Here is a 20,783-nt window from a genome sequence, read left to right on the forward strand (position 1 = left end):
GACAAGATACAATCTGGCATTGTTTCTCAAACTTTAATCATATATCTCTATTTTTGGTCATAGCCACAGACCACTTATTTAATATGTTTTCTTTAGATTGCACTCTTTCGTAGAAAAAAAAAAGCCTTTGCTGAAATAATATTAACTTAAAAAAATAACAAGCTTAGTGTGCTGGTTATGTTTTTTTTTTTTTTTAAACACATTAAAATAAAGTCCTATCTATTAAAAATGCTTAAGTCATTGTGGTGCAGTTTAAAAATTATTTTGAAAACCATCCTGTGGCAAACACGTAGCTATAACAAGCCGCTAACGCTTTGCTTAAATTAGACCTAATCTGGGTTTATTATTTTATTGGCAAAGAGCAAGACTTGAGACAATGTGGTTGGAGTTTTGATGGTGGAAAGGGAAGAAGGAAATGCCCCGAGGAGTTCAAGGGGCAGTGCCTTGCGCATCCAACATTCAGCCAGGGATTTCTAGTCCCTGAGGGATGAAAGCACGGAGCAGGAAGACAGGAGACCAGGACAGAGATCCATGAATTTTAAAATCTGATTTTAAAAACTCATCTCAAGTCCTGAGCTGGGCTAACTTGTGTCCTTCCTACCACGTAAAAGCTGCATCTCTATTCATTGGCTGCAGTATTCCAAAACTGGCAAAAAAGTAATAGATAGTTCATCACTTAAAAAACAGAAATAAGAACATAAGGCAATAATGGTCAGGACATTAGTTTGGAAGGCAGAAAAACTGGCTGTCTGCTGCTGATTTACTGATGCAAATCTCTTATAACACACCCCCGTTTAGAAGCTAAACGCAGGATTGTAATTCCCTGAAGGATTTGGAAAGCCATTCAATCACAGCTTATCCTTTATCCAGTATTGCCCCTGGAACTGCCCACAGCAGTCCTTTTCCAGCATGTTCCTATATGGACAATAAACAAATATGTCAATAAACAAGGATGAAAACAAATTACATCTCATGAAAGTCAGATTATTTAAACTCAAGAAGTGTGACTCATGAACCTAAAAAGCACCTGCACACACACACATATCTACTGTACTTAGCAACTACTTTGAGCAACATGCTATAGAAACAAGGAGGCATCTATCATTCAACAAATCTCTTTTTAGCTCCAACTTGATCCCAGACACGTGTTCAAGTGACTGGATAGAGAGCTGAACAGCAACCAGAATGAAATGAGTATCAAAGTGAAGTCCTATATATATTCCAGTTTGAACAAAAGAAGTTTATTAATCACCTATAATGTGATGCAAATTGTGCCTTTTTCTTTACCTTAGCTATTTCTTTCCATCACATGGAGGCAGACAGATCTGGATTTGAATTCTGACTCTGCCTCTTAGCTAGCTATGTGGACTTGGATTTTACTAACCCTTGTGTTCACTGATTTCCTCATTCATAAAATAAGAGAAAAATATTCCCTACAATAGAGAATTAGGTGCTAACAAGTAGGAATTTAGTGTTCTGTCCTGTTTACGATTTTAGGCATGTGGGAAAACCAGTGAACAAGACAGACACACCCTACAGTCCAACCATGTGGATCAGTGAGTGGGTTTATGGGAGAGTGGTTAGTGAGCAGTTATTGGCAGTGAACTGAGTGCTGTAATTACTAAATGATGAAACTCTGAATGGGCATCAGGATGAGGAATGCATGTGTGTAAAAACAAGTAGTTTCATAAAACGAGTGGCAGGTATTAAATGACCAAGTGGCTATCTGGCAAAATGATAAGCATTTTCAATTATGCTTTTAGGGAGATAGAACTAAGTGCTGCTGCAGAAGTTCAATGCAGGAAGTCACTGTGCCAGTTGGGGCTAACTGAAGGTAGCCTTACTGAACAGATAGGTTCTCCTAATCAGGTAACATATTACAAGTAAAATGATTCTATGCATGCAGGAAAAAAAAGTTAAAAAAACCTATATAAAGGAAGAGAAAAAATCCAGATCATATGGTGTCATAACCATTTAGGCAAAAGCATCTATGAACACTCACATTAGAAGGGACATAGAAGAGTTGAGGTAGAGCTGGAGGTATATACACCCCAGGTCCCAAACTCATTAATGAGACACCAATGCTTAGCCTCAAACTAAGGCGTCAAGGAGAACCCAATTTTATCAAACACCATTTTAATTCTAGATATCCAAGCTACTCCTATGCCATGGCTCATAATCAACATGTATTTGCTCATCCATACTGGAATGAGAAATAGCAAACAGAGGAGCCCTTGTTCTTTTAATGACTGATTTAAAGATGCCATTGTTTGGCTTCAGAATTTACAAACAATAGTTTAAAACGATATTAAGCTGTACTTAGGAAAAAATTAAATACCCTTAGTGTAACTTACCACTTAGTAGATAATGTATAGGTAGTTAAATGCTTTGGCTTTGAATTTTTGTATTTTTGCTTGTTTTTAAGAAAACTTCTGAAAATTACAAATTTTAGAGCAGGGCTGCCTTATGTCTAGTGCTGTTTGGTAGAAGGGGGAAGTGGAAATGGAGGTGGGGGCTACATATGAAGGGTAGGTTAAGATTCACCTGCTTTCCACCCAGGTGTGGTGAGGATATGGATGAAATGCATCAAAAAGCAGGATTTCTTCTGGTTTCCATAGCCAAAAGAAAAAGTGAAGGAAGAACAAGGACAGTTGTGTGTCCTTATTGTCTGGGACTTCTCAGGGACTCCTGGGAATGAAGTCCTGTGATGCTCTGCCTCTACTTCCTGAATTACCCATCTTCACATTGAGATCTTTCCTTTTTCAGAGCCAGCCTGCACCTGCTCACAGGAGCCGATTTTGAAATCTTTGGAAATTTGGAGAACTAGCACACTAGTATCTTAAACAGACCAAGGTGGGAATCAGTAGATGCTTTTTTTTTTTTTAAACGCTTTTACCACCACTGCTTATTTATCTTAATGCATGAAGACACAGAACACGTCTTTGTTGTTTACAACTGTTTATGTGGTGCTTAGTCTAGTATCTGCCCTACGGTGAGTGTATACAAGCTAGATAAATCAGATAGGAGAGTTAGCAAATACATGCAATAATTCATTTCAAAATCTATGTGTGACCCTTAAAATCATAACTACTCAGCCTTGTAAAAATCTCCAAGTGGGTAGTGTCTCTATTCTACCATTTCCATAATTCCTTTATGATAAGGAGGAGATGCGCAAGAATAAGTTATTTATATGAGGGAAGGCAGAGTAAAGCATGACTTTTATAACAGTCTCTGAGAACTCAACCCACTTCAAGGCAGGACATCTCCCAGCTGGGGGACAGAGATGCTCACAGCACACAAGTTTAAACAGGATAAATAATCTGCTTTCTGAGCAGAGTTTTGATGAGCTATAGTTTTGAAGTTGCTTTTCAGCTTCCTGCTATTCAAAACCACCATGGTGTAGAAATAAAGAATGCAAAGGTGTTCAGGCTAAAAGATTATTGTGACTCATTTCTTGGAGACTTTGGAAGCCCAGCAATTATACAACACCAAAGAATCATTGCAAATCAGGCTGGGGTCTGCAGGGCAGTGGCAACTACATTAAGTCATGGTGAATGAGGAGCACACAGCATTAGAGATGATTCTTAATAACAGTGTTCAACAAATGTTAGCCAAGGCAACTTTTTCCACTTAAAGCCTCCCCTCTTGTCTGCCTATTTTGACCCAGTACCACTTTAAGACCCTGTCAAACAAAGATGACAGATTCCGAGGTCCAGGTTCCACAAGAATAGTAGTTTCTCTAATCTCTGTCCTGCCCCAGGATCTCTTTCTTTTTACAGATGGCTGCCTTAAATCCATTAATAAAAAACACTTTAGTCCAATGTCAAAAACACCAGTCGTATCTGCTAAACTCTTAAGATTCATGTCAGGATAAGAAATTCCTTGAAAGCAGTCTCCTGAATGTCTCCTTGTTACCAAAGGAAGAACTGCTTACCTAAGAAGGACTAAAACTAGAATTCACAAATGTATAAACACATAAACATTTTGAAATGTCTGGCATTTGAAATGCTCTGTCAAGCATTTGCAATTTTTGAAAATATTGCTTTCCAATGCAGAGGCACCATAAAGGAAAGCATAAACGCAGTTACAGATAATGGCAGGTCCAGAGACTTTGATTTAGGAATCCTAAAAGCATTCTTTTTTAACCATTTAATCCTCCTTGCCTTTTTTCTTTTTAGATTTTTAAGATTTTTTTTTAAGATCTTATCTATTTATTTGTCAGAGAGAGAGCACAAGCAGGGGGAATGGCAGGAAGATCAGGCAGAGGTAGAGGGAGAAGCAGACTCCCCAGTGAGCAGGGACCCCAGTGCGGGACTGATCCCAGGACCCTGGGATCATGACCTGAGCCAAAGGCAGACGCTTAACCAACTGAGCCACCCAGGCATTCCCCCACCCACCTTTTTTAAAAATAAATTTCCTAAAAAGTATTGGCTTTATGGATGTACACATCTTTAATTTAAAAAGACAATGTTAAATATATTTTAGACAATATAATGGAACACACACAAATGGAACCCAATTAAATATGTACATGAATTTTCCTTATATACAGCTATGAAAACATCTGAAGTCAGATAATTTCTGAGTAGGATGTTCTCTTAGATGCATCTATAAGACAGCTGTATTCAACTTGCTTCTTAGTGAGAAAATGAAAGATAAAAGAGCAGATGTATAAGTATTCTACAAAATCAGTCCCAAGTGACAAGCATAATCCCCAGAAGCTCCACGATTCAAGAGGTGCTCAGCAGGAGGAGAGAACTGAACACATTTTAATCTTTTATATACGTACTTTAATCTTTTAAATATATTTCTTAGGTTGTGTTTGCCTTTTATAATTTTCTCAGAGCAACAACAGATTCCTGTTTTCTTTACAGGTCTCCTTCCCCCCCTTTGCCTTCTCGATTTCACATACCCCATTTTCTCAGGTGCCTTATTTCATTATCCACCTTCCATTTCCATCAAACACTTGACGATAAATCTTATCAACAAGGCCCCACTAGACATTATCAAGGCCCTTCAGAGGTTCGTAACTGTTTGTTTGGTGGTACAGGGAGAAACCAGCCTTCCAGGATTCAACATGCTAGATCTATTTTCTTCGGTTATGTACATACAACATATAGGGTTTATGAACTTCCCTCACCCTCTTCCTTACTTCCCTCCCCACCCCTCCTCACAAAATCCCATTCGTGGAGAGCATTAGTAAACAAAGCATAACTTGTCACCTATAGTGTAGAGGAAAATGGGATGTTTACAGTACAACACACTTCATTAGACAAATCTCTTCTCCAAGATCATCTTTTTCTTAGTTTTTCTTTTCTCTTTTTCTCCGATAGTCCTAAAACTTCTAAACACCTGCCTCCTCCTTCTAGATTTTTTTCTTTCCCTAACCCCAATCTCCCTCTTATTCTCAGCCTGGAATCAGACCACCAAAGGGCTAAGGCCAGCCTTGCCCCACTCATTATGACTCTGTGTCCTTGGACCAGTATTTAATCTCTCAAATCTTCAATTTCCCTATCCATAATAACATGAATACTTTTTTCTTATTGAGCAATCACTATGTGCCAACACAATTCTAACTTTTTAAATGAATATTCATTCATTCCTCACAAATACCCTAACAGGTAGGTATACTGACTGCTATCATTCCCCCACTTTATCTTAGAGAGAAGAAATCTGAGGTGCAGTGAATTTAACACTTTTTCCAATGCAGTTTCTAAGAGGCAGCACCAAGATCCAAACTCATGTGTCCTGAGTCCAAGAGTCAAGTTCTTAACTATTCTTATATTGAAAGGCATATATCTATAAAACGTGCTAAGAATCATATCTATTCACAGATTTTTATTATACAAAGCGCTATGTACACTTTGGTGCATATTATTCGTCAATTACTTCTGTAATTTCTGTTATTATTTTAATTCTTATTTTTTACTTACTACTCCTCTCAGGCATATAAAAGACCAACATCCTGATATCATCAACAAAAGATCTTTGGATGCCGTATTTACCCTTCAGAATCAAACAGGGGTCTATTCCATAAACTTGACCGTCCATTAAGTAGTAACATAGCCCCAATTCGCTTTAATGATGTCTGAGTCCACCCAGCACCTGCTCTGTCAACTGACTCCAATCTAGCAGTGTGTGTGTGTGTGTAAGGGCAATGTAAGACAGCAGGATGTCACAAAGGTTTGAGTTCAAGGGTGTGAGGCACTAGACGCTCCTGAATAAGACGTGTTACCTGAATCCGTATTGCCCCCACATGCGCAGTCTTTCCCTAGCCCGTTTCTCCCCACACAAGGTGCTGTAGCCAGGTGTATCTCTCGCCTTGCCTGCTGCATATACATGATCTAGTCCAGACTCCAAACTTTGTCTCATGCTGCCCTTCCAATGGTTCCAATCCTCCCTCTGCTCTTAACAATGGCTCTTTCTAAGTCTCTTTTTTTTTCCTGACTTTGCCTTTTGTTTCCAGTAATATGTATGATCAGTACAAAATAGAGAGAGCAAGTATTGCTAGAGATAGCAGCTCAAGGATAATTATCAGTAAAAGTTCAGAATAACATTTCTCATCTTTCCTCTTTCTCCCCCCAAATATAGATGTAACTGTATGTGTGTGTGTGCATATTTTTATATGATACACACAGTGCAATATATAACACAGGCATACACACAGAATTTTATACATATTGTTATAAAATCTGTTCTTACTCAACAGGATATCATAACTATCTCTATCAATCAGGACTTTTTCGGTTCCAAATGACAGAAATCCAGCACAAATCAGACAACTGTAATTTCCTCTAACCACAAAAGGCTTTTTCTGCTCACCCTGGAAAAATTATTCAGCTCTCTACCTCTAAAAAGTCCAGGAGTAGAGCTAGTTAACTACAAAAACATCTGGTTCTGGAGATTCAAATGCAGTTGTCAAAATTCTCACTCTATTATTACATCTTTTCTCTGTCTCTTAATTGTTTTTGTTTTTGTTTCTGTTTTTCTGTTTGTCTCATCCCTTCCCTTTTTAAAAATATCTTTCTTCCTCTCGGTGGGGAGGGAGTATCTTTCCTTATAGCTCTTGGAGAACATCCCCTAGAAGAATTCAGCTTGAGGATCTTGTCCTCATATATCCCTGTATTTATAATCAAGAGGATGGAGAATTCTGATTGGCAATTTTAGGGTAAGGAGAGAGGGTCGGTTCCACTTGAACCACAAAGGAAGTGATGTTTGGGTAAACAACAGGAAAAGTCCACTGGACATCTTTACATCAATACATAAAATTTTATCTTATTTCATTTGAGTTAGGCCAAAAACAAAGTCTGTTCCAGGTAAGAGTCATGGGCTATTTTCATCTTGCTTTAGTGCAAAGAACACATGGGATTAAGGGTCCATGATACTGGGGCTCTCTAAAATTTTCCTAGCTCTTCAGGGGGGAGCGTCCATGGCTTTGTAGTCTCAGCAGCTTGTGTGGGCTAGATCCGCTGGGTCAGGTAATCCCAGAACCAAGGGTGGAAAATACCTCAATTTTATATTCCCATGTTTTATTTTTTGTTGTGCCATCGGCCCACTTGAGGATGAGTGGTTCAGGCTGACTGTGTCTTATTGCACTGTTAAACAGCCAAACGGTGTTAAATAGCTGAACCCTACTCAGTTCTATGGTTAGATCATTATTTATTTACATTCGACTGAAGGATATTTTGGCTTGTTTTGCTAAATTATCCTTTGCTATGATTCATAATGATGTCATGAATATCCTTGTTCTTGTATCTCTGTTAATATCTCTAAGTGTTTTATTAAAACAAATTCCTAGAAGCAAAAATACCCCAAAATTTTTATTTGAAGACACACTTGATTTCCTCTTCTCCATAAACTTTATCTTAACTCTTGAAAGCGACTAATAACTTTATTCCACCTAAAGTTCTAATATTCTCTCTCACGTTCACTCATTTGACAAGTTTATCGTGAGTTCCCGTTACGAGTCGGGCTCTGTGCAAGGTGTAATGTAATTACAAAGAAAAATAATCCATGATCTTCATCCTTCAAGAGAGAGTAATTTAGTCAGGTACACAAATGGCAGGGACAAATGATTACAATTTGGCGTGATTTGTGCTATAAAAGGGGTGAGCAACAGTGCCATGAAAGCAAAGATAAAGGGACTCTCCAGACAAAGAGAACACATCTTCATTCAGGAGGGATATGTTCTCTTCAACAAGTGTTGCTGGAACAACTAAACACCCAAATGCAAAAGAAGAAGAAGAAGGAGGAGGAGAAGAAGAAGAAGAAGAAGAAGAAGAAGAAGAAGAAGAAGAAGAAGAAGAAGAAGAAGAAGAAGCCACCACCAGCATAGTCCTACATTCTTCACAAAAATAATTCAAAATCGATCATAGGCCTAAAAGTAGCCCATAAAACTATAAAACTCCTAGAAGGTAACACAGGAGAAACCTCACATGACTTCGAATATGCTGATAACTTTATAGATATAACACCAAAGACACGATCCATGAAAGAAATAATTCATAAGCAGAACTTCATTAAGTTTCTGCTCTGGGAAATACAGTATCAAAAGAAAGAAAGACAAGCCACAGACTGGGAGAAAGTATTCTCAAATGACACATCTGATAAAGGACTTATCGAAAATAAACAAAGAACTCTTAAAACTCAATGATAAAAAAACCCAATTAAAAAATGGTATGTGATCATTTAACAGACACCTCACCAAGGAAGATGTAAAATGACAACTACACATATGAAAAGATACTCCACATCATATGTCATCAGGGAAATGAAAATCAAAACAACGAGTTACCACTACACATCTTATTAGAATGGCCAAAACCCGAAACACCGAAAACTGCAAATGCTGGCAAGGATGTGGAGCAATAGAAGCTCTCACTCATTGTTGGTGGGCATGCAAAATAGCCACTTTGGAAGGCAGTTTGGGGATTCCGTACAAAACTAAACATACTCTTACTGTGTGATCCAGAAATTGTTCTCCTTGGTATTTACCCAAAGGAGCTAAAAACCTGTGTCCACACAAAAACCTGCTATGGATGTTGAGAGCAGCTTTATCATAATTGCCAAAACTTCGAAGCAACCAAGACGTTCTTCAGTAAGTGAAGGGATAACTAAACTCTGGTACCTCCACACAATGGAATATTATCCCGCTCCAGCACTACAAGTAAATGAGTGATAAAGCTGTGAAAAGACATAGAGGATCCTTAAATGGGTATTACTAAGTGAAAAAAGCCAATCTGAAAAGACGATGTACTGTATAATCCCAACTATATGACATTGTGGAAGAGACAAAGCTATGCAAACAATAAAAACACGAATAAAAAGATCAGTGGTTGCTGTATAGGTTGGGGGAAGGGCTTGGAAGTGGGAAGAGATGAATACGCAGAGCAAAAAGGATTTTTACGGAAGAGTTCTCTGTATGATATAATGATGGCTACATGTCATTAAACATTTGTCCACACCCATAGACAGTACACCACCAAGAGTGAACCGTAAACTATGGACTTGATGATCATGATGTGTCAATACAGATTCACCCTTGGTAAAAAATGTACATTTCGGTGAGTGATGTTGACAGTGGGAGAAGCTATGCATGTGGGGGCACAGGAGGTACAGGAAATCTCTTTATCTCCTGCTTAATTGTTGTAAACCTATAACTCCTCTTTAAAAACGTATTTAAAAATAGTATGTGATTCGATTCCTGAAAAAATGAATGGGAGGAGGGGAAGAAAACTCTACATGCAAAGGCAAGGGGCATGGAAAAAGGAGAGTATATTCAAGATTTATTAGGGTGTTTGTGATAGGAGCAATTGGTACCTGGAAGGGCTGTCGAACAGCATAAAGGATAATTCTTACTCTAACATTTGAGACACATTGCTCTTATTTCCCTATTATCCAATAAACAGCAAACTTTTTTTTAAAGATTTTATTTTATTTATTTGACAGAGAGAGGGAACACAAGCAGCGGGAGTGAGAGAGGGAGAAGCAGGCTTCCCGCGGGGCATGGAGCCCGATGCGGGGCTCGATCCCAGGACCCTGGGATCATGACCTGAGCCGAAGGCAGACGCCCAACGACTGAGCCACCCAGGCGCCCTAAACTGCAAACTTTTTGAGGACAAGAACTAGATTTTATTCATTTTGTATCCACTGTACTTTGCATCGTGTCTGGAATGTGTATGTGTGCATGCACGTGCACACACACACACGCGTGCACACACACACACACACAAACTGACTTAATTAATCATTCAAATCATGATTGCCTTCTCAAAGGCATAGCTTTTTCTTTCTCATTAAATATTTGAATTTAGGAATTTTATGATAGTGGGCCTCTTTTCGTATTGCATAAAAAATAATGGGAATAAAAATCACCTGCAATCTTACTATTATAATTGGTCTCACACACACACACACACACACACACACGATTATAATTTTGCTTTCAAAACTGCTTTCTCTTTTTATTTCCTTGACATGTTTCCATGTCATTATAATCAACCTCAAGGTGATTTTTTAAATAATTGTCATCTCTGTGGTTAGATATCTAAGTGCTTTCCACATTTTGATATTAGAAACTGATGCACCCAGCTCAGCCGCAACCATTCCCAGCGAAACCACAGTCCTCTTCCGGCTGGAGTGCTGTAATATCATCCCCACTTTCCACCATTGTTCCCCCACCCGCATGTACAGAGTGATCTCATGAAAACAGACATCTGTTCAAAACCCTTCAAAGTGAGAATAAAATCCAAACTCCCCATCACAAGCCTTCACAGCATTGCGCTTGCTTACCTCTCTCTCTCCTCTCATCTCGGCCATCCTGGTGTTCAGTCTCTGTGTTCCTGCCACACAGGCCACATATCAGTTTCTCAAACACACCAAGCTCTTTCCCACCCCAAGGCCCTCCTCGAGGGCACTCTGCCGGGAATGCGTCTTTCTCCCACTCTTCCCTCCTCAGCTGACCTCCCCTCTTTCATTTCTTGTCTTTAATCTCTTCCGAGAGATTGCCCCAAGTAGCTCCCCTTCCTCTCCTAAGGACCCACTTAACGACAACTTGTAAACAGATATTTGGGTTGGTTTACTTATTTATTTTCTGATTCCTCCACTAGACTACAAACTTTGCCAGCATAGAGATTTTGCCTCTTTTATTCACGAATGCATATCCAGCCTTAGTATAGAGTCTGGCACGTGGTAGGCTCTCAAAATGCAGAGTCCACTGGAGAGGCTAAGAGAAAATTTGAAGCAGTCATTCTCAAATGTGGGGCCAGCACCAGGAGCATCAACATCATCTGAGAACTTGTTAGAAATGCAAATTATCAGGCTTCAACTGGAATTATTGTTATTGGAAGCTCTGGGGGTAGAGGCTGGTCATCTTTGTTTTTTTTAACAAGCCCTACAAGTGATTCTGCTATTCTCAGTCTGACAACAACTGCTGTAAGGTATCTTGTTAGAATAAAAAACATACCTACTTTGTTTAGAAGTGGCTGCAGCCAAAATTTCTAAGAATGTGAGGCATAGTGATATACAGTATATCACTTACATAACACTAAACGTAGTCTCTCATTTTATCAAAGAAAAAAATGTCCCCAAAAGAAATTTTTTATATATTTCAACCTAATAATTAGTGAAAGTTCTTGCTTTTAAGGTAGTAAAGCATGCATATTTCTCGTGGATATGAAATATAATTATGCAGCACATACTCTTTCCTGAAAAGAGTCTTCAAATATAAAGCTACTTTCATACTGATGGCTGAGTATTAATTCAGTTAAATTCAGGTATAATTATGGAACATTTGCATTCCCTACTTCTCTTAAGATGGTTCAAACAATGAATTGATCTGGATGATTTATCTGACACTTTGCCTTTGAGTTGAAATTTGCCATAGTGATTCTAGTTACTTTATTTAAGGGGAATCATTAGGTTTTCACACTTGGAGTGTCCTATAAAATAGAGCTGACTCATTGAGCAACACAGTATCAGTGGGGTCACAGAAAAGATAGAAAATTAATCATTGAAGACAAGACTTCAGCCTGGATCCCAAACACCTGAGTTATCTGACCTGCATAAGTGGATAAAATGTGGTTTTGCATACCATACGATAAGATGTATGTATCCACTGAAAGAGTCAAAATTATGAAGCAAGTGTAAATATTCTTTTAAAAAGTTAGGAAGGAACTAAAAAGAGAGGAGAGAAACAAAATACTGCTTGCATTTCTATAATGTGATAAGCATTGCACTAAGTGCTGCTTTTTAGGCTACCTTCTATTATTCTCTCTCCACTCACTTTTATTTACTCAAAATCAAAGGTTTTGTGGTTCAGCTAAAGAAAACCAAAAGCCAAGCCTTTCTAAGTAGGAACAGTCTCTGATGGAGCATAGATTATGATTTCTGGTGGGTTCTCAATGACATAAACATTTTAAAAATATGTGAGCTTTAAATATCATCTTAGTAATTTACTTCCACAGAGAATATATTTGAGTATACCTTTCCTGTTCACTGATTTTTATATTTTAAATACTATGTAAGGACTCTTTTAAGTACTTACTTTTTCTTAAAGAAAAGGACACTTATTTCCATATCCATTTTAAGTGATCTAACCATAAATGCAGATTTAGAAACTGAACCTCTGATCTCCAAAGGGAAGCAGTTAATATTTTTTAAACAAAGAAATTAAAATGAAGCCTCGAGAATGGAAACAATAATAATTTTACCACCTTTAAACCAGGAGAAAGTAAAGTTAGCTGGTTGAAACATTTTGTATCATAGCTTAAATCACAGTGACTTCCACAGCTGTGTCACTTGTTTACTTTAACATGTTATGCTGCAAGTTATGCTTCTTTAAATTCAGTTGTTTTTCTCAGATTTTCTATTTTGACTGAAATTTTTTACTAAAATATCTTGTATAAAAATAATTTCTTAATAACATTTTAAAAATACATACTTTTACAAATAATTGTATTTTATATATTCTTGAATCAAGAATTAATTTTACAGTGGAATTTGTAACAATTTCAATGAAACCAATAATCAAATGCATTTAAAAATAATCAAAACTTCAAGGAGGTGCCATTTGTTTTACATGCAAAATAAACACAGCTGCTCACAATATAACAATTTAGATCATATATTTCTTATTTTTAAAAATGCATTTCTAATATTTTGAAATAAGAGATACACTCATCCCCCATTCTGAAACCAATATCAATTATTCTTAATTGGCTTCTCTACATAGTTTTAAGGAAACAGAAAAGTAATATAGAATTCCTAGATGGATGTACTGTGAAACATACCACGGTCAGAATTCTGGGTTCAGCTGCATTTGGAATCCTTCATTGCTGACAACAGAATTGCAAATGACAATCTTCTTTAAAGCACTCTTCAGCATGACAACAGAAAGTTCTCCCTTCCACTGCCTGCTTTTTTTCCATTAGCTAGAGTGTTACATATTGAATGCTGCACGAAGCATTTGACTGGAGGGTTTTTAGACAACTCTTTAAATGCCTGAGTCTGCATAATGATTTAAAAAAAAAAAAAAGACAACTCATCTCTTTATAAGAACTTCTCATCGGTTTTTCTCTTTCTCTCTTTTTTTTTTTTTTTGATTGATTTAAGAGGGTTGCCTAGAGGTGGGGTTTGAGGGATGCCTTCCTGTGTCATTGGTTAATAGTTCTATGGATGATTCACCTAAGTGGCATTTAGTCATATAATGTCAGTGACATTTTGATAATTTTGCTGTCAATTTTTAAGAATCTATTGCACCTTCTTATGTTATTTGAATGAGTTGGGCAGATTAACATAAAAGGTAGCAGGTATGTTTCAGTCTGAATAATAGTGGTCTGGCAAAGAAAACTAACTTTTTTATTGGTGAGCCAGGAAATGTTTTTGATAGCTGAATGGTGTTCACTAGGATTTCCTTTTTTTTCTTTTTCAGACTTTCAAGGAAGTTTGCCTATTTTCTAGTTCATGGCGGAAGTTACAATAGAAACCTTTGTGGTTTCTGAAAAATCCTGCATCCATTAAACTTGACAACATGCATCATATTGGCTCTGGGCTGCATATAATGAAGTGATTGTAATCTGAAAGCAATAGAAGTAACTTTTATCTAAAAATAAATAAATAAAATTGAACATTTTTGTCCCCCTCTGGGTTAACATTCATATAGTGAGATGCAACAGAGGGTTACATTTATTTCTGTCAAGAAAGCCTCCACAGGACAGCTTGTAATTGGGACTGACAAGACACTGAAGAAATAGCCACTCCCTTGATATGGCCTTGGATTAATCAACGTGCTTAAAATTTGATTTTCCGGTAAGCCACAAAATAGGAAATTTTAACCTCACACAATAGTTTGAAACCTTTAAACAACAAAGGGTAGATTATTGTAATCTTTGTGTTTAAACTGCCTTTGGCATCAAGGGATTAATCAAATCATCCAGGTTTCCATGACTGAGACCCTGATCCCAACTCTTCATTTGTATCTTGCAAGGAAGTCAACAGCAACGACTCAGTTAAAAAAAGTCCACAAGCAACAGAAATCATTTAATAAGTACAACAGAGCTTTATTTTTGTTGTTGTTTTTTCTTTTAAGAGGAGTGACAACCGTTCAAAATATTCATATTCTGATGGGCTCACTGGGTGAGATTAAGAAGTCTGCATGCTGGTGGGAATGGAAGAAAAGGACCTGGGAAGGCGAAGGGCTAGAAACAGCACCGAAGGGACGGGTATTTTATAGTTTATTAGGATCTGAGCACAGGAGTCTCAGTTTTATTGTATTTTTTCTTAAGCATAAAGCATTGAGGAAAGCACAAAATTCATGGTCTCTAATGCATATGATAATTCATTCCCCAGTAATGTGAACCTGTTCTCTACCTGACAAACTTGTCACGTGGCTTCTATAGTCCCTTGTGCATGCTTCCATTCTGTACAACATAGCCTAGTGCTTCTCAGTGTGGTAGACACTATATAACTCCTGCCCACTGCTTCCCCAACCATATATTAACAGGGAAATCACTTGGTCATTCCGAGCCTCCATTTCCCCACCTATGAGATGGGAATAAACACAGACTCTACCTTTTTAGAGTTGTTGTGTGGCTAAAACAATATAGATCATCAAAAAATCTCTGAAAAGTCCTTAATAAATACTAACCATTGTAGTTATTTAATATTAGAATTATTATTATTAATGTTCCAACTCCCAATCCTGTATTCCTTCTGCTACACACATAGCCTGGCGGGGGGAGGCTTGGAGGTGGGATATTAATGAGTAAATTTGACTTTAAATGTGTTCAAGTAACAGTTTTTTTTTTAATGGTTCAATCATTTATTTTTTTAAATTTTATTTTATTATGTTATGTTAATTACCATACTTTACATCATTAGTTTTTGATATAGTGTTCCATGATTCATTGTTTGCATGTAACACCCAGTGCTCCACGCAGAACATGCCCTCTTTAATACCCATCACCAGGCTAACCCATCCCCCCACCCCCCTCCCCTCTAGAACCCTCAGTTTGTTTCTCAGAGTCCATAGTCTCTCATGGTTCGTCTCCCCCTCCGATTTCCCCCCTGCATTTTTCCCTTCCTACTATCTTCTTTTTTTTTTTTAACATATAATGTATTATTTGTTCCAGAGGTACAGGTCTGTGATTCATCAGTCTTACACAATTCACAGCGCTCACCATAGCACATACCTTCCCCAATGTCTGTCACCCAGCCACCCCGTCCCTCCCACCCCTCACCACTCCAGCAACCCTCAGTTTGTTTCCCGAGATGAAGATTTCCTCATATCAGTGAGGTCATAGGATACATGTCTTTCTCTGTTTGACTTATTTTGCTCAGCATAACACCCTCCAGTTCCATCCACGTTGTCGCAAATGGCAAGTTTTGGGATTTTTTTGATGGCTGCATAATATTTCATTGTATATATATATATATATATATATAGTGATATATATATATGATCGTGATATATATAGTATATATATGATATATATATAAACTGATATATATATATATATATATCACATCTTCTTTATCCATTCATCTGTTGATGGACATCTAGGCTCTTTCCATAGTTTGGCTATTGTGTACATTGCTGCTATAAACATCGGGGTATACGTACCCCTTCGGATCCCTACATTTGTATCTTTGGGGTAAATACCCAGTAGTGCAATTGCTGGATCATACGGTAGCTCTATTTTCAACTTTTTGAGGAACCTCCATACTGTTTTCCAGAGTGGCTGCACCAGCTTGCATTGCCACCAACAGTGTAGGAGGGTTCCCCTTTCTCCACATCCCCGCCAACATCTGTCATTTCCTGACTTGTTAATTTTAGCCATTCTGACTGGTGTGAGGTGGTATCTCATTGAGGGTTTGATTTGGATTTCCCTGATGCCAAGCAATGTTGAGCACTTTTTCATGTGTCTGTTGGCCATTTGGATATCTTCTTTGGAAAAATGTCTGTTCATGTCTTCTGTCCATTTCTTGATTGGATTGTTTGTTCTTTGGGTGTTGAGTTTGATAAGTTCTTTATAGGTTTTGGATACTATCCCTTTATCTGATATGTCTTGATGTGTCTTCTCTGCCAGCCTTCATGTCTAAGCACAGAACTGCTTTGATGTGAGCCTATCATTGATCGAATGTATAAATATCAAGTAGAACAATTATCTGAACCATTTAACTGGTATGCTGGCACACTGATTTATTGAGTTTACTTTCACATCCCATAAACAGATGCACAAAGTCAGCAGACAAGTTATTGCAGCTCTCATTTTAGAGCTAAGTACTCCAGGGAGGCTTAGGCAAAAGATCTCTCATGGAGAAAACCAGTTAGTTGATGATTCAGGAAGGCTCCTATACGTCTTATTACCTAAACATTAGCGTCAGGAGAGAGAAAATATCTGTGTATCTTGTTTGTATACTTGTACTGGCTATGAAATAAGACTTCCTAAGTAGGCATATCTTTTTCTATATAGCTTTGAAAGAACTAGAGACATCAACCTCATGAAATTCATCCCTCACCTAAATCTACTCTCATAATTAAAATGTCTCCATGTCCTGATTTCCTAGCCTTCTGTTCCACTGTTCTAGACATAGCCGTTGAACTGTTTTTTTTTTTTTTCTGATTGACAAGGGGAGTTCCCATTCTATATGGTAGGTGCATTTGAAAATATTTCATCCACTGATTGTTCTGTAACCCCAAAGAATATACACCTTCTCCCTTGTGGCTACTTTTGCTGAAGTTGGGTAATATTAAGTTGAAACAAACTCCTGCCTTTTTACTTAGTTATTTGTTGATACAAAAGTAAATCACAAACAGGTCAATCCACTTCTGGGATGTTGTGAGTTGACCACACAGTAAAAAGCAGAGGGGTGCCTGGGTGGCTCAGTCGGTTGGGCAGCCTCTTGATTTTGGCTCAGGTCATGATCTCAGGGTCATGGGATACAGCCCTTCATTGGGTTCCATGCTCAGTGGGGAGTCTGCTTCAAGATTCTCTCTCCCTCCCCCCGCCCCCAGCTTGCTCACTCTTTCTCTCTAAAATAAATAAATAAATCTAAAAAAAAAAGCAGAGCTGCCTACTTCAAAACAATATTTCAAGGTTTTATAAAGGTGTGATTAATATGTGGGCGCCTGGGTGGCTCAGTCGTTAAGCGTCTGCCTTCGGCTCAGGTCATGATCCCAGGGTCCTGGGATCGAGTCCTGCATCGGGGTCCCTGCTCAGCGGGAAGCCTGCTTCTCCCTCTCCCACTCCCCCTGCTTGTGTTCCTGCTCTCACTGTCTCTCTCTGTCAAATAAATAAATAAAATCTTTAAAAAAAAAAAGGTGTGATTAATATGTAAGTATACTTCTTACAGTTAACTGTAAGTCAGTTAACTGGAGTCCAAAAGGCACAGGGTTCTGGAATCAAAGAGACATGCTATAATCCAGCTGTGTTCCTGTCTAGCTCAGAGACTGGACAAGAAACCTTAACATCTTTAACCTTTATTTTCTTCATTACTAAAATGAGACTACTACTTTCACTGAGTTATGGGAAGTTATGAGATGATGCATACAGAGTGTTTACCACAGCTTCTGGAGTATAAGTGATTAAGGCATATTAGGGGGACAAACAGAAATGCTAATTATGATGGTTACCAGACTACAAACATGAAGTCCTGAACTGTTCTTGTCTTCCTAGTGTAGCAAGTGGAAACATAGTTTCGAGAAAGAGAACCATCTTATTTTTCAAATCTTGCCTTGGTCATTTATTAGCTGTGTAAAATTTTAAAAATGGGGATAATATGATAATACCTATGGCTTAAATTTAAGAATACATGAAATAAGCTTTATGCCATTTGAATTCTACCACCCAGTGATAAACACTATAAAAATTTGTTGTGTATAATTCTGAATATTTTCTCAATAAGAGACATTTTTATATAATTGATATCAAACTGTACATGTTGCTTTTTATAACAACCTCCTTATATAATCACACATTATGACTATTTCCCATCATTCTTAACTAGTTTGGAAGTTTACTTTCAATTATCGTATTTGAGAGCATTGTTATTTTTAATTTTACATTTTACTCTCAAACATTTAAGTGTTTAGTATCCCCAACCCCTCACAAACTACAGTGTGAGAAACATCCTTAAACATAATTATATGGGCTAACATCAAATTATATTCTCCAGATAAATTCTTAGAAGTGGGTCAAAAGATAAGATTATTTTAAGGCTTTTAATCCTTATTGATAAAATGTTTTCCAGAAAATGAGTATCAATATACACATCTACCAGCAGGCAATAATAAGTAACAGTTTACAGTGTCAATACTATTTTTTCAAAATTCTTTTCTAATTTGATTCAAAAAACATTGCTGATATTTGTATTTCTGTAATTGCTAGTACTGCTAATAGTTTTATGTGTTAAAATACACTGCTTTTCAATTTTTTCACTCTTGTATTTATCATTTATGTTAAATATTTATAAATTAAGAATATGAACTATTGTTTGGCCTGTATAATTTCTACTGTGTCAGTTCATTATCATATCATAAGTTTATCCCTTACTCTAACTTTATTGTAACTTTGACACTGATTACTATGTAAATAGTCAAATCTATCAAGGCTTCCATGATCGATTTCATTGTGGGTTTAAAAAGACCACTTAGGTCATTTTTACTGTTCTGTGATTAGGAAAAAAAATGCTTATTTTATATTTAGGTATTCATTCTGAGTTTATTAACTATTTAGCTCTTCAATAATTCATTTTGGTGTAAGATGTGGAGTAGACATCTAAAAATAGCTTAACCCCTTAATGACTTTGACTGTTTGAAAGACCAATATTTCATCACTGATGTGAAATGCTGCCTTTATCATGACGCACACCACACACACACACACACACACACACACACACACACACACACACACACCACATTTAGGTTTAAGCAATCTACAGTTAATGTGGAAGGCTTCTACAAAATCTTATACTAAATCTTCTCTAAAATCTATACTAGCAATCAGCTAGTGTAGCACAAGTCCCCAGTATTTACTAGGGAAGGCTTCTGATGGTCAAAGTAAGTACTTAAATGGCAAAAGGAAAGGAGATCCCTCCTATGGTTGCAGTGAAGATAATGCTTTCCTCTACCCGAGACAAAGACTCTGCAGACAAGACCAAGCATCTTTTGGGCTGCTGTAAAGAAGTCTTCTTATACGAGGCAAAAAAAAAAAATAAATTTATTAAGGCGCTGGCCAAAAAGATGAACAGACCAAGATAACTTGCTGTATATTCCATGATATATATGAAAATTAAATATTTAGGGTACCATTTCCCACAATGGTATTATTAAATAAAAATATTACTTCAGGTCCTAAAGTTATATAAATATTAGGATTCTCCTTAGAAACTGACTATCCCAATAAATACAAATAATAAGCATTTAACTTCATATATAATCTTGTCAATTAAGGCAGCCCCATAGGGCTAAGTTCAGTCATTTATAGTTTAAGTCATCATTATCTCACCATTGCTAGGAAAAAAATACACAAGTTCATAATTACTAATGATCCCTGTACATAATTTGAAGGCAAAGAGCCACTGAGGCCCATGAAATAGTTGCCAATGTCCATGTGAAAGGTACATATTGCAGGAGATCGCTCTCACCTTCTCCAACATACAATGTATCTCCAGCCTTAATAGAGAATTATTCCTACTACCAGTTGAGTTAAAGATGAGCACCATCTGCCAAGCCAGTTGACACAGTCAAATTGAATGGCTTTGAAATCTAAATTTAATGAACTGCTAAAATATTCATGTCAAGATTTTCCTGATCCATAACCTTTTTCCTGTCTGTTTTGATACCCAGCATCCTTTAAGAGGAGAAGTCACTGTAATTTGGAATATAGACTCATATTCCCAGACTCATCCATTATTGGTAACACCTGCAATTGTTTTCGGCATCCTGAGGGATAGATAGTAGCAGCAGGAAATTCTTCATTAATGTCCACTTCAGAAACCATGGTTCTGCTTCACAGATTTGCTCCTTCTCACCTAAACTAACTGTAATGTTCCCTGTAAACTACCCATATCTAGAGACCTCAGCTAGTGTGTACAGCATGGCTCTTTGTCAGAGAGAGGGATATTGCTTCTGAGGATCATCCAGCTGGGCCCAGCTACCCATAGAATCATGATCTAAATAAAAACTGTTTGCTGAAGATTTGTTTTCAAAGAAAACACTTTTGTAAACAGAGGTTTTTTTTTAAAGATAAACAATGTCAGAATGTTTTAGATAGGCTACC

General features: G+C 37.3%; 1 protein-coding gene across 3 annotated transcripts in view; it reads right to left on the reverse strand.

Moving 5' to 3' along the window:
- The window catches only part of ANO3 (anoctamin 3), a 440,613-nt gene that overhangs the window by 151,366 nt on the left and 268,464 nt on the right, over positions 1-20,783 (reverse strand). Inside the window, exon 1 of one of the 3 annotated variants that reach the window (XM_073904838.1) lies at positions 13,290-13,475. The exons of the other annotated variants lie outside the window; for them this stretch is intronic. The gene's annotated coding sequence lies outside the window, so the exon portion shown is untranslated. Of the gene's footprint in view, positions 1-13,289; positions 13,476-20,783 lie in introns of those variants that run through there. 3 annotated transcript variants of the gene reach the window in all.

The sequence above is a fragment of the Callorhinus ursinus genome, unplaced genomic scaffold (assembly GCF_003265705.2).
Source record: "Callorhinus ursinus isolate GAN/ISIS: 27379988/994484 unplaced genomic scaffold, GSC_fseal_2.0 scaffold21, whole genome shotgun sequence".
In the NCBI taxonomy this organism is placed as follows: Eukaryota; Metazoa; Chordata; class Mammalia; order Carnivora; family Otariidae; genus Callorhinus; species Callorhinus ursinus.